The sequence below is a fragment of the Diceros bicornis genome, chromosome 18, assembly GCF_020826845.1.
Source record: "Diceros bicornis minor isolate mBicDic1 chromosome 18, mDicBic1.mat.cur, whole genome shotgun sequence".
Taxonomy (NCBI): Eukaryota; Metazoa; Chordata; class Mammalia; order Perissodactyla; family Rhinocerotidae; genus Diceros; species Diceros bicornis.
The window spans coordinates 10,988,244-11,003,966 of NC_080757.1; positions in this window are offsets into that span (position 1 = coordinate 10,988,244).

Below are 15,723 nucleotides of genomic sequence, written 5' to 3' on the forward strand. Positions count from 1 at the left end.
TTCCGCTCCACTCTTCTAGAGCGCTAGTGTAGTCGGGTTACTACCCATCTCAGCTTCACTTCTCTAAACTATACGCCTCTGCTCTGCCATAGAGTTTCACCCAGGAAGATAGAGCGGTCCTGTCCCAGCCACCATCTTGTTTAAACCTTCGGTCCGTACTGGTCCTTGTGGCTTCTATAGAGGGCTTTCTGCCTCTGAATCCTAAACAATGAGATTTACATGGCATTTCCCTTTTTTCCCAACTGTTCTCTGCGGTCTCCAAAACAATTGCGAACAGCCTTAGGAAAAATTCTCTATGAAGAATTAAACTCCACTGACATTCTCTGTATCATAGAAGATGACCCTGAAGCTGGAAACAAGCTACCTCTCGGAATGTATTTCCCTGGCCCTCATTCTACGGAAGAAAGTGGCTTCTTTTCCTGAAACTTTGTAGTCTTCTCCCTCCGGTTCCTAGGTTTCCAGCACTATCTTCATGGCTACCTTGTTTGCGTCAGTAAACTAGGTGGACAACAGTGCTGTGGAACAAGACAGCAACTAAATATCTGGGCTTGGACTCTAAAACCCTGAATCTACTTCCTGTTTGGTTTAAGAATCCTGTGATAGGGTAGAGTGAACTGCAAACACTAGGTTGGATTACCTCACTTATGTAGCAAACTATGCTATCAGTCCCAGCTCCTTCCATTCAATTTTCTGAAATTTCTGCCCTTTCCTTTGTTAAAAATAAAAATTATAGGGTGCATTGTTTGAAAGTTCAATTTCTGCTCTTCTCAAAGATGTATTGTCCATATGATCCAGCAATTCCTCTCCTAGATATATACCCAAAATAATTAAAAACAGGTACTCAAACAAATCCTTGAGAATATTTACAGCAGAGCTATTCACAGTAGCCAAAAGGTGGAAACCGAATATCCATCAACAGATGAATGGATAAACAATTATGGTATATACATGTAATGGAATATTATTCAAACACAAAAAGGAATGAAGTATTAATACACGCTACAACTAGATGAATTTCAAAAACATCATGCTAAGTGAAAGAAGCCAGACACAAAAGGTCACATATTCTATGATTGCATTGTGCAATATCCGGAATAGGTAAATCTACAGAAACAGAAAGCAGATTGATATTTGCCAGGTGCCGACGGGGAGGGGAATGGGGGTAACTGCTTAGGGGGCATGGGGTTTGATTTTAGAGTGGTGAAATGTTTTGCAATTGGATAGAGGTGGTGGTTGCACAACACTGTGAATGCACTAAATGCCACTGAATTGTTCATTTAAAAATGGTTAGTTTTATGTGAATTTCACCTCAATTTAAAAAACTCTGGGCCGGCCCCGTGGCTTAGCGGTTAAGTGCACGCGTTCCGCCACTGGCAGCCAGGGTTGGGATCCCGGGTGAGCACCGACGCACCGGCCATGCTGAGGCTGTGTCCCACATGCAGCAACTAGAAGGATGTGCAACTATGACATGCAACTATCTACTGGGGCTTTGGGGGAAAACAAAAAGGAGGAGGATTGGCAATAGATGCTGCCTCAGAGCCGGTCTTCCTGAGCAAAAAGAGAAGGATTAGCACGGATGTTAGCTCAGGGCTGATCTTCCTCACCAAAAAAAAAGTGGAAACTACTCAAATGTCCATCAATTGATGAAGAGATAAATAAAATATGGTATATCTATACAACGAAATATTATTCAGCAATAAAAAAGAACGAAGCACTGGGTACATGTTACAACATGGATGAACCTTGAAATATTATGCTAAATGAAAGACAGTCACAAAAGACCACATAGTATACAATTCTATTTACATGAAGTGTCCAGAATAGGCAAAACTATAGAGACAGAAAGTAGATTAGTAGTTGCCTAGTGCTGAGGGGTTAGGGGAAAGAGGGGTGACTGCTAATGGGTATGGGGAAATTGGGAGAGGGTGTCTTTTGGGGTGATGAAAATGTTCTAAAATTGATTGGAGTGATGGTTGCACTCTTCAGATATTAAAAAACATTGAATTATACACTTTAAGTAATTCAATTGTATGGTATGTGAATTATATCTCGATAAAGCTATTACTTAAAAAATATATTGTCATCTTTGTATGATAGTACGTACTGTGCATAATGTGACAGTCTTAATTGGTTCATTTCTCTGAGACATTGGTAAAGTGTCCGAGCTGAGCAAAGGCACAACTACATGATAATTAAAGGAGGCTGAGTGACAACCACCCCCAAGAGCTTCCATTCAAAATAGAAGAGGCACAAATAAACTTGATGGAAGACTAAAGCATACACACTCAGAGAAGGAGAGGGGCCAAATACTGTATAGTACTGTAGAGTGATGAGATAGTCAGTACCTGGGAGAACCACAGCAGCATTGCATCTATGGAGTCACCACAGTCCAAAGCAGAGTCCTCAGTTCTGTAAGCCCCAACAATTTATTTTGCCAATCAAGTCAATTCTTTAGGGAAACTTTTCGACCTACCAGACTAAGTCAGCTTCTCATATTATATGTTCTCATAGCAAACATTATAGCATTTATCACAGATTGCTGATATTTATTTATTTGTGTAATTGCTTTACTAATGTCTTGGTCTCCTTCATTAGAACATAACCTGTATGGTGATGGGTTGTAATTAGTATTTTGGTGGTGAACATGATGTAATCTATGCAGAAATAGAAGTATAATGATGTCCACCTGAAATTTTTACAATGTTATAAACCAATGTTATTGCAATAAAAAAAAAACTGAAAAAAAAAAAAACGAACATAACCTGTATAAGGACGGGAACCCGTCTGTTTTGTTCACCATTGTGTCCCCAGCTCGTAGAATTGCGCCTGGCAAATATTTGGTACATTGTAAATATCAATTTAATGTTGAGTGAAGGTACACCTGACTCAAGCTAACCAGACTCACAATAGATTGATGAGGAAACGGCAATATCAACTTATTTGTAAGTGAATTGAAATGGCCAAGGGCAAAAGAACATCTATGTTGGCTGGTCCCTCTGCCCATTCTTTCCATAGGAAAATATAAGTGGAATGATACAAAGCCAGTTAAGGAGCCTTGAAATCAAGGCAAGGGAATTAGCTGCACTTCCTCCATGACTAGTACCATACAGCTCTAAGAACATAGTGCGTTTATCTTCAGCGTATAAAAGGCCTATCTGTCTCCTCTTCAAAAAGAATCCTGGAGGGGGCCGGCCCCATGGCTTAGCGGTTAAGTGCGAGCGCTCTGCTGCTGGCAGCCCAGGTTCAGATCCCGGGGGCGCACCGACACATCACTTGTCAGGCCATGCTGTGGTGGCCTCCCATATAGAGTAGAGGAAGATCGGCACGGATGTTAGCTCAGGGCCAGTCTCCCTCAGCAAAAAGAGGAGGATTGGCATGGATGTTAGCTCAGGGCTGATCTTCCTCACACACACACAAACACACTAGATAAATAAATTTTAAAAAAAAGGGCCGGCCCCGTTGCTTAGCGGTTAAGTGCGCGTGCTCCGCTACTGGCGGTCCAGTTGGGATCCCGAGCACGCCGATGCACCGCTTCTCCGGCCGTGCTGAGGCCGTGTCCCACATACAGCAACTAGAAGGATGTGCAGCTATGACATACAACTATCTACTGGGGCTTTGGGGGAAAAATAAATAAATAAAAATTTAAAAAAAGAAAAAAGAAGTTTCTTTCTTGAGACTTGATTCAAATACAATTGATCAGATTCCATCTCGTCTTAATGACATTCACATTCCTTTCCCACCTTCTTAGGTTACACTCATTCACAAAATTAGAATTCAGATATTCTTGAAAAACTCTCCAGCTGCCCTTCTATAGATTTTCAATGGCTTCGGATGATATCCTATCTCAATTATTATTTCCTCATTTCTTTCTCAGAGGGTAACAGTTTAGGGGCACCCATATTCTGCTGAGAAAGAAGTTTGCCAAATGAATCTATGTCTGTTCTGGTAGACTTTTCTGATAGACTTTTTTTTTTGTTTGGTGAGGAAGATTAGCCCTGAGCTAACATCTGTTGTCAATCCTCCTCTTTTTGCTGAGGAAGATTGGCCCTGGGCTAACATCTGTGCCCATCCTCCTCCACTTTATATGTGGCACGCTGCCACAGCATGGCTTGATAGGTGGTGCATAGGTCCGTGCCCAGGATGCGAACCCGCGAAGCCTGGGCCACCGAAGCATAGCGCGTGAACTTAACCACTACGCCACTGGGCTGGCCCCTCTGGTAGACTTTTAAAACCTTCTATTTTGAAATAATTTTAGATTTACAGAGAGTTGCAACAATAGTACGAAGAGTACTTTAAGGAACACCAATGAAAAGTTTTGAATGGAAATCAATGGTGTGGTGGAGGCTGCTTGCACATATAGCCTTATAAGAACCAATTGTGTACATCTCTTAACAACTCCATGTTCAATATTGTCTTATTGGTAGCTTGAAATTGGCCATGGTGGAAGTATTTACACCATGGAAACTGGCAGATGCTGCAAATCAGGGTCCCCTACCCAGAGCTGGTTGTTAAACATTTAGCAGCACACCACTGGTAGGGACCACTGATGGGGAAGGTGGTTCCAATGTATACAAAGTAAGGTTAGATCAGGATAGTCCAGCAATAGTGTGAGAGATGGGTTGAAGGAGTGATAAACTGGAGGTAAGAAAGCCCTTGAAAGCTGTCATGTGGTTCAGATAGCAAGCAATGAGGGTTTGGACTAAGGGTTCCTGGAGAAAGCAGAATTTTAATAACTGGACCTTTAAAAATGGGTGGAATTGGGGAAAAAGGTAGAAAAAGGAGTAAAGAGCATTCCAAACCATGGGAACGGCGAGAGCAAAAGTATGGAGGAAGATGTGTAGAGTGAAGAGAGAAGGAGTCGTGTCAGTGGTTGGGGGTGGAGGGCAGAGATTGTAAATGAAAGGTAGAGGAGGAAGGGAGGCCTGGACCAGATCATGGAGTCTTGAATCTGTGCAAAGGAGCAGGGTGTTTTTTCTGTAGGTAACAGAGAGGCAATGCCAGTCACTGATGTGGCTGGCCTCTAGAAAGCTCATACCAGCCATGGGTGACAGGAGAGCAGAATGAATAGGTGTAGCACAGAGGATTTTTAGGGCAGTGAAACTATTCTGTATGATGCTACAATCGGGGATATATGTCTTTATAAACTTGTCCAAACCCGTAGAATGTACAACACCAAGGGTGAACCCTAATGTAAACTATGGACTCTGAGTGATAATGATGTGTTAATATAGGTCCATCAATCATAACAAATGTACCACTCTGGTGGAGGATGTTGGTAATGGGGAAGGCTGTGCATGTGTGGGGGCAGGAGGTATCCTGGGAGGACTGGGAAATGCTCTTAAGATTCTGGGATTCTGAGACTCTTGGGGAGACTGCTCTGAGTTGGATGGGGCGTGCAAATTAGTCTCAAAGCAAAGCTGGGCTTGGAAAGGTGGGTAGGACTGGTGTTGAGGACAAACCAGTTGTTTTCTGTAGCACTGTCCCTTACCTGGAAGGGAAAGGGTTCCAGTTGTATCAAGAGGAATGATTTTACATTATTAAAAAGATTCTGTCAAATTTTCTTTATTATAAAAATACAAATCCATTGTAGAAAAAGTTTTGGAAAATGTAGAGAATAATAAGAAAAAAGTTAACCATAAACCCAACACCCAGAGGCATTGCTATTAATGTTTTACCATATTTTCCTCCAATTTTTTATCTATGCATTTTTAAAACTGCATCTGAGGGGCTGGCCTGGTAGTGTAGTGGTTAAGTTCGCACGCTCTGCTTTGGCAGCCCAGGGTTCGCAGGTTCGGATCCCAGTCGTGGACATATACCGCTCACCAAGCCATGCTGTGGAGGCATCCCACATATAAAGTAGAGGAAGACTGGCACAGATGTTAGCTCAGGGACAATCTTCCTCAAGCAAAAAGAGGAAGATTGGCAACAGATGTTAGCTCAGGGCCAATCTTCCTCACCAAAAACAAAGAAATGCATCTGAGATCATAGTGAACAGATTCTGTGTGCATGTGAAGGTAAATTCAATCAGCTGATGGAAGGAATTTCCAGATACAGGTATAAAGAAAACAGGCAAGGGTTGGGGTCAGGGTGGGGGTTCTCTGTGGTACAAATATTTCACAATGAGAATTTATCATTATTGGGGGCCTGGGCAGGAACTGTTCTCCCTTCCACTCTCAAGGGCTTGCATAAAAGTCAAATACACCAAATGAAACTTGAGGATGGGCAAATAGGTAACCCTTTGGTGGTAGTGGGGGTGGTTCTTGGACCTGCCTTCCCAGCACCCAGCTGCTGGGAAGAGAGCAGAAACCTTGACTGTCTTTGCTCACTCATCCATTCATTCACTTAGTACTTACTGAGTCCATGAAGTGTCAGATACTTGGGATGTAAGGGTGGTGAGCTTAGTAGCATGGTTCCTGCCCCACAGTTGGGAGGGGGAGATTATCAGATTACAAACAAATATATAATGTCGGTCTGTGTGCTCAGGCCAGTACCTGGCTACCACCAGTGAGTGATGGGTTTATAATGGTAGTGGGTATGAGAGCAGGAGGGGCACCTTGAGAAGATGCCTGAGGGATCTTTGTGATTTTGACCTTACTTCTTTGGAAGGTAAGGAAAAGGAGGTGGAGGTGGAGAAGAAGGAAACTGGAGTGGTTCTGGGAGAAAAGCCCTACCCCAAAGTTCTCCCCACTCTCCACTCCCAGAGGCCTTGCTGAACGTGGTTGCTACAGAGAGAAGTCAGAAAGTTTCTTAGAAACTGGACCAAGTGAGTAGGGAATAGGGCTGGGGACAGAATATAGACTGAGCTCATAGAGGAAGGAAGCTCAGTGAGCCAATCATAAACAACTACGTAGTGTTCAGCGGGAGCATTCATTCACTCTCCAGGTGGTGACAGAGGCCTTGCTCTGTGCCCAGCCCTGCGGCCAGTGGCGGGAATTAAGAGGCGGTCAGGAAACTGCAGAGCAGAGTGATGTGGCCCACTGCAAGGAATTTGGGGGCTGAGTGAGCACCAAGACAGGGTAAAACCCAGCCTGGAAGCCTGGCAGATCTTTTGGCAGGAGAGACACCACGGCAGGGAACTAAAGAAGGATTGGCCCTCAACAAGGTGAAGGAGGGCCTGCGAGTTCTGCAGGAGAGAGAAAAAGAAACATTAGCTGGGTATCAACCCTTCTTGACTAGTCTAGACCCATAAAAGTATGCCTCAAGACATAAGAGAGGAGGTGGGGAGCAGATGACATCTGTTCAGAGCAGAAAGAGCCCAAGGGCAGGTTGGGGCCTCAGCTCCAACAGGGATATCCTTGCTGCATCTTGGGTCACAGGCCTGTGCACCTGCCCACAGTCACCATCCTAATCCCATTCCTATCTACGCTCTCACCACCTGGCCAACTCTCGTGTGCCTTTCAGAACTGGGACTTGGCTTCACCTCCTGCCAATGCCATCCCTGACACTCCTAGGCTGACTTGGATGGTATCTTCTCTGCCTCACCACCTCTGTGCTTACCCCTACCTAGCACTTGTCCTACAGACAACATGTCTGTCTAACCCACCAGACCATGAGCTTCGTGAAAGCACGGTATTTGCATCCCCAGCACCCACCAGAGAGCATGGCCTGTGGCTGGCTCTGAAAGTTTATAGAATGAATGGGGTAGGAGGACAATCTGAGCAGGAGAAACTGCCCAACGCCCGGAGGGAATCAAGAAGGAAGAGTGTTGTAAAACACGAGTGAGATGTGAGTTTGAAGTTCGAGATTAAAGAATACACTCTAGCGCCAACCCTGTGGAGCAGTGGTTAAGTGTGCGCGCTCTGCTGTTGGTGGCCCGGGTTCGCATCCTGGGCACGCACCGACGCACCGCTTGTCAGGCCATGCTGTGGTGGCGTCCCATATAAAGTGGAGGAAGATGGGCACGGATGTTAGCTCAGGGCCAGTCTCCCTCAGCAAAAAAAGGAGGATTGGCATGGATGTTACCTCATGGCTGATCCTCCTCATAAAAAAAAAAAAAAAAAAAGAATGTACTCTAGCCCCGACTTTCTCCTGAGCTGCAGACTCTTACCTCCAACTGCCTGCTTGAGCTCTTCTCTGGGAGGTTTCAAACAAGCCCCAAACCAAGCTCCTGACTCTGGTCCTCCTCCAGGGTTTCTCATCATCATCCACCCAAGTTGGCTCAAGCTAAAAACGTAGGTTCCCTGATTCGTTTTCCCGAACTCCCACATCCAGTCCACCACCAAGTCCTGTAGACACTGCTTCCAAAACACACTTCAAACTGGTCCACTTCTCTCCATCCTCACCACCCCACACTAATCCATGCCCCCATCACCTCTGCCTCCTCCAATTTATTTTCCACAGAGCAGCCAAATGATGTTTTTTTTTTAAAGGAAGTATTTTTTTTCAAACTTTATTTATTTATTTTTCCCCCTAAAGCCCCAGTAGATAGTTGTATGTCATAGTTCCACATCCTTCTAGTTGCTGTATGTGGGACACAGCCTCAGCATGGCCTGAGAAACGGTGCGTCTGTGCGCAACCAGGATCCGAACCGGGGCCGCCAGCAGCGGAGTGCGCGCACTTAACCGCTAAGCCACGGGGCCGGCCCCAAATGATGTTGTAATAACATAAATCAAGTAAGGGAGGTGTACATGTGGGGGGGGTAGGGGTTTATGAGAAATCTCTGTATCTTTTGCTCAATTTTGCTGTGAACTTAAAACTGCTTTTAAAAATAAAATTTATGGGCCGGCCCCGTGGCTTAGCGGTTAAGTGTGCGCGCTCCGCTGCTGGTGGCCCGGGTTCGGATCCTGGGCGCGCACCAATACACTGCTTCTCCAGCCATGCTGAGGCCGCGTCCCACATACAGCAACTAGAAGGATGTGCAGCTATGACATACAACTATCTACTGGGGCTTTGGGGGGAAAACAAATAAAAAAATCTTTAAAAAAAAATAAAATTTATTTTCAAAAAAATCAGCCTATATGACTCACTGCCCCTTTTAAAACCCTTCAAAGACTTCCTATCACTCTTGGAATAAAATCCAGATTCCAAGGCTTTGGTTGATCTGGTCCTGCCTACCTCACCCTCCTCCTTGTTTACTAAACTTTTTCCTCCAATAGGCTCAAGTCTTTTCTGCCTCAGGGCCTTTACACTATCTGTTTCATGTCTCTCCTCCCTTCATTTGGCTCTTTTTCTCTTCCTTCAGGTCACAGCACAAATTGTGACACACCTCCTGGCAGTGTCTTCCTGACAGCATAATTCCAGAATAACTGCCTACATCCTCCTGTTCTCTGTCACATCAATCTGTGCATTTCCTTCACGGCTTTTATTATAACTGTAATTATCATGTGTATCTGTTTACTTATTTCACTGTCTCCTTTACTAGGATGTGAGTTACATGAGGGCAGGGATCTTGTGAGTCTTATTCATGACTCCATCCCCAGTACCTTTTACAGTACCTGGAACACACAGTACATGCCCAATAAATGTTTGTTGAAGATATAAATGAATATGTACGTTTTATTGTAAACTACCTTAAATATTTTGAGAAGATTCACAGAGCTGCTAACAAGCACTGCGATTATCATTACAGTTACTGGTGCCCTTGTCTTCCTCACTACACGGTCAGAGGCAGGTTCTCAATAAATGTCAGTGAAATTAATTCAATTTTTATATATTTATTTATTTATTTTATTTATTTTTTTGTGAGGCAGATCAGCCCTGAGCTAACATCTGCCAATCCTCCTCTTTTTGCTGAGGAAGACTGGCCCTGAGCTAACATCCGTGCCCATCTTACTCCACTTTATATGAGACACCGCCACAGTCTGGCTTGACAAGCGGCGCGTCGGTGCGCGCCCGGGATCCAAACTGGCGAACCCTGGGCCACAGCAGCAGAGCGCGCGCACTTAACCGCTTGCGCCACCGGGCGGGCCCCTGGTGAAATGAGTTCAAATAAGGAATCCCTGGACCTTGAGAACAGAAGATTTTGAATCATGGAAGTCGAGATTTAAAGAGATGGTTGTGTAGCAGCGCTGTCTACTAGAACTTTCTGTGATGAAGAAATGTTCCATATCTGTGCTAATACAGTATCCACGAGCCACAAGTGGCTACTGAGCTTTTGAAATGTCGCTGGCGAGACTGAGGAACTGGATTTTTTATTTCACTTAATTATAATTAAACTTAAATAGCCATAGGTAGCTAGTGGCTACTGTTTTAGACAATTCAGACCGGCACCAAGAAGACTAGTCAGGAGGGAGGCTTGGGGCCTGGAGGGGTAGGGACTCAGTGGCAATAAGAAGACAGAAGGCTGGATCTTGGGTCTTCAGAGCTAATCTAAGAGGTCTGATCTTTACCTGTGAGTCTTCAATGGGAAGCCGCTGAAGAGTTTTAAGCAGAATAGAGCATTTCATTCATTCACTCATAAACTTGCCTAATTTGTTTATTTATTTTTAACCTCTTATCCCATTTCTATCCCTTTCCTTCCATAGGCAATTATGCTACAGTGTATCTTTTTCTTTTTATATATTCTGATGAGATGTGATTTGTTGTTGTTGTTGTTGTTGTTGTTGTGAGGAAGATCAGCCCTGAGCTAACATCCGATGCCAATCCTCCTCTTTTTGCTGAGGAAGACTGGCCCTGGGCTAACATCCGTGCACATTTTCCTCTACTTTATATGGGACCCCGCCACAGCATGGCTTGACAAGCAGTGCGTCAGTGCACGCCCGGGATCAGAAACTGCAAACCCCAGGCCGCCAAAGCAGAGCACTGCACACTCAACCACTGCACCACCAGGCCAGCCCCGAGATGTGATTTCTTGTTTGTGGGAATGTGTCTTTTTTTTGTGTGTGTGTGACGAGGACCAGTCCTGAGCTAACATCTGACGCCAATCCTCCCCTTCTTTTTTTTCCTTGAGGCAGATTGGCCCTGAGCTAACATCCATGGCCATCTTTCTCCACTTTATATGGGACGCCGCCACAACATGGCTTAACAAGCGGTGCGTCGGTGCGCGCCCAGGATCCAAACCTGCGAACCCCAAGCCAACGCAGCAGAGCTCGGCACTTAACCGCTTGTGCCACCGGGCCAGCCCCCGGGAATGTGTCTTTTTTAAGTAAGTGAGATTGCTGTATATCTCATTCTGTTTCTTATCTTCTTCTCTAAGCACTGTGTTATTAAGATCCATCCATATTGCCATAAGTACACCTAACCTGTCGCTTCTAATTGCTGCATGATACACCATGGTGCATACCTACCACATTTTATCCATCGCACTCCCAGCAATGGATGTCCAGGTTGCCTCCAACTTCCCACCTTCACATTCTCACGCATGTCTCCTTATCGACCTGTCAAAGAATCTGTTCGGGTCACGCGTCCAGAAGATGAATTGCTAAGTCATAGGGAATGTGTATATTTAATGTGCCTAAGTATTGTCAGAAAAAATGCATTTCAGAAAGATCTTTCTGCCTGCCTTCATTCACTCAGCCAAATATTTACTGGTCACTTACCAGATGCCCCAGGTTCAGTTTTAGGTGCTGAGAATACAGCAGTGAGCAAGACAGACAGGATTCCAAGCTTACAAACTATACATGAGAAAATAGGAACAAGAAAATATCAGGTACTAATAAATACTATAGTGAAAATAAAGCAGGATGGTGGAACAAAATGACCGTGAGGCTATTTTGCTTGTGCTTCATAAAACATGGATTGGAGGGGGGCAGTTGTGGAGATGAGGAAACCAAGTAGGCAGGAGGCTGTTGCAGTGATGCAGGTGACAGATGCTGATGGCGTGAACCAGGTAGGGGCAGTGGGGTGCATATGTCTGCATCCGGATATGGTGGAGCTCTTACCAAGAGAGGGGACCCTGGAGATTTCCAGTCGGCATCGGCCATCGTGGGTCTGGAGCTCACACAGTCTGGGCTGGAGGCATAGAGTGGGGAGTCATCTGTGTTTAGGCTGTTTATTGGTTTCCTAGTGCTGCTGTAACAAAGTACCACAAACTTAGTGCTTAAAACAACAGAAATTTATTCTCACAGTTCTGTAGGATAGAAGTCTGAAATCAAGATATTGGCAGGGCTATCCTCTCTCCGAAGCCTTGGAAAGAGGATCCTTCCTGCCTCTTCCAGCTTCGGGTAGCCCAGGTGTTCCTTGGCTTGTGGCCACAGCACTTCAGTCTCTGCCTCTGTCATCACATGGCATTCTCCCCATGTGTCTGTCTTCAGGTGGAGTTTCCTCTTATAAGGACACCAGTCAGATTAGATTAGGGCCCACCTCAGTGACCTCATCTTAACTTAATTACATCTGCAAAGATCCTATTTCAAATAAGGTCACATTCACAGGTACCAGAGGTTAGGACTTGAACATATATTCTTTTGTTGTTGTTGTTGTGAGGAAGATCAGCCCTGAGCTAACATCGGATGCCAATCCTCCTCTTTCTGCTGAGGAAGATTAGCCCTGGGCTAACATCCGTGCCCATCTCCCTCCACTTTATATGGGACGCTGCCACAGCATGGCTTTGACAAGTGGTGCATCGGTGCGCGCCTGGGATCTGAACCTGTGAACCCCAGGCAGCCAAAGCAGAGCGCACGCACTTAACCGCTGCGCCACCAGGCCAGCCCCTTGAACATATATTCTTAAGGGACACAATTCTACCCATGACAGATCGTATCTGAAGCAGTGGGAGTGGATGAGCTTGCCACAGGAGAGGTTATAGAGTCAGAAGAACAGAAGAACTGGGGACTCTGACCGTTAGGAAGGGGCAAGCAAAAGACTGGAGCCCGTGAAGAAGTTGCATCTGTCACATAGAATTGGAGGGCAAAAAGGTGCCCATTGAACTAGGTAATATGGCAGATGTCAGAGTCTTTCCTGAATGCCAGGCCAAGGCAAGAAGCAGAGCCTGGGTAATGCAGACAGTCTTTCAAGAAATTTAGTTTGGGAGGAAAAACCTGACATATGGAAAGAACAAGAGGGGATGCAGGACCAAGGGATTGTTGAGGAAGATGGACAAGTGTAGTCCCAGCACAGCAGAAGGAGGGTGGTGACTTAGAAGGTGGGCTCCGGAGTTAGGTGATCTGCACTTGATTCCTAGCTTGGCTTGTTCTGCAGCTGTGTGACTTTAGACTGGTTACTTAACTTCACCATACCTCAGTTTCCTTATCTGCAAAATGGGGATATTATAATAGTATCCACTTCCCAGGGTTGTTGTAAGGACTAAATGACTGAAGGCATCTAAAGTGCTTAGCACAGTGTGCGGCCCATAGTAATTGCTCAATAAATATTAACTCTTACTGCTATTAGGTTAAAAAGAAACAAGACAAGGAGGAGGTTTCAAGAAGGAGGTGGCAAGTATCAGATATAGCAGCCAGGACAAAGAGGTAGTGGGTGCAGGCAAAGGTCAAGGATTTGGCAGAGTGCCAGCGGAGCGTGGGAAGAGGGAACGACAGAGGTAGCGGCTGCTAAAGAGCAAATGGGAGGAGAGAAGATGGAGTGGTGTGGAACACTCTCTTTGTGGCAGTTGAGAAACAAGAGAGCAAGTATTAGAAGAGAGAAGAAGCGAACTCTGATTTGGGCTGCAATGAGACAGTTGCAGGGGGAACTTGCTGGGAGTATTTGGTACTAGGGGACAGAGGTGACACCATCTTTTAAATCTTCCAAATATTATCTCAATTTGATACCAGACGTCTTCACCTTTGATGTACTAAGCCTGGGCATCCAGGGGAAACTGTTCTACAAATGAGGAATGGGCACTAAAGAATGATTGTGAGTAAGTGGTGGTATAACTCGGCGAACAGGGTGTGGGAGGGAGGAAAAAGAGGAGCTTAGACACGGGCTTGTCAACTTTCAGAAGCCTGAGGAGCAATTGGCTAGAGAGAGCCTGGCTCAGAGTCTGCTAGAAGGTGGGAGGGACTCAGGCCTGAGACACAGGTTTAAGAGCCATCAATAGCAGGTGGTCACCAAAACCAGGGGAATGGGTAAAATGACCAACAGCAGGCAGATGGCAGGAGAAGACAGTCCAGGAAAGACTGAGGCTGGTGGAGGAGAACAAGCCACAGAAGGAGAGATATGAGGGCATGGAGGAAGGCTGGGCTGTGGAAGCTGTGGCAGGAACACTTCTCTGGATGGAGTCGAAAGAGAACCAAAAACCAAGCCCCATTAAGAAGAGATTGTGGACCACTGCTGAAGCCACCTTGTCGGCACGGTGGGGGCAGAAATCAGATTGGGGTTGGTGGGGTGTGAAAGAAAGATGAGGAAGTAGACACAGTAAAGACTACTTTCTGGAAGTTTGGTGTTAAATTAACGGAGATGTATAGGACAATAGTTAAGGAGGCAGGGGCTCTGTCTTTAGTTCTTTAAACGGTGAACAACATAGGCAAGACAACTTCAGGTGGGCAGGAGCAAATGGAGAGTGACAGAAAAAGGAGAAAGCCTTTTCTCTAGAACGCCTGGAGCCCTTGTTAACTATAGCACTTAGAAATATTTAAATAACCAGAAAATTACATGCACAAACCCTTGAACTGAATAGGGAAATTAACTGCATCTCTCTGTGGCATCTGCTAGTTCTTATCCATGGGGACAGAGAGCATGTAACTGTTGCATGTGTGTTTCTTGACTCCGTGTCATCGGCAGGGAGTGCTTTTCCGTGCAGCGCCTCCACCCCTGGTCTCCAGACATATTTTTAATCTGACTACAAACAGGGCTCACCCTTCCTAAGAGCTTCCTTTCATCTTACCCTCTAATCTTATCGTTAACCAGTCCACACCTGCGCTCCCTCTGTACCTTTCATGTGATCCCTTTGTTGCCGGGGTCACTGGGAAGATTCTCGCTTGTCTTCCCCCAGCCTTGGTCTCATGCGGCTGGCAGTCCTTGAGCTCAGGGCTGGGCACAGGTAAATTGGTCCTTAACAGTCTAAGGCAGGGCGGTATTTTCTGTATCTTTCACGGCCTCGCCTTGTGATTTAGTTGTTTTCTCATCTTTTCTTTTTCTGTCCACTGTGTCGGATGCCCCGGGAAACAGAATCCTGAACTCGGAAAGGGCCGGAGGGATGGGGTGGGCGGGGTAGTTGGTGGAAGGACCGCGAGGAAACCGGTGCCGGCGGCCTCCGGGAGCGGCCGGCAGAGGGCGCGCTGGGACCGAGATTGGCGGCGGCTGTGGCCGCAGCTGGGGAGCCGACGCAGGGCCTGGCGGGGACACCAGGACTCGGGAAGCGCACGTGGGGCCGAGCAGCGCGTGGGGGCACGTGTGCTGCCCGGGAGCGCGCTGTCCCGGCTAAAAATACGCCCTGCTTAGCGCCAGCCGCGTCCTCCTCTGTCGGGGAGGCGGCCCTCGGAAGAAGCCGCATTATTTTGGAAGGGAGATTGCTGCTCCCGGGCTGGACCTCCCGGGCTCCTGAGAAACCTGGGGCAAGTCTCGTACCGGGCCTCAGTCTTCTCATCTGTGGAATGGGAACCATTCATTTATTCAAGAAATATTGAGCGCCCATGTTGTGCCAGGCACTGCTCCAGGCGTCAGGCACAACTACAAGGCTCTCATTGCTGTGGAGGTCACAGTCTAGCACTGCGGAGGGGACACGGTGGGAGTAGGAATAGAATAAAGAAGCAAAGGAACAGGATACTTTCATATTTTCAAAAATGCCGTGAGAAAAATAAAAGATGATGTGATACTGAGGAGTGATTTGTAAGCTGGTACTTGAAGAAGTCACCCTGAGAGACACGGAGGACACGTTCTAGGCAGAAGAAACTGCCTGAGCAAAGCCCT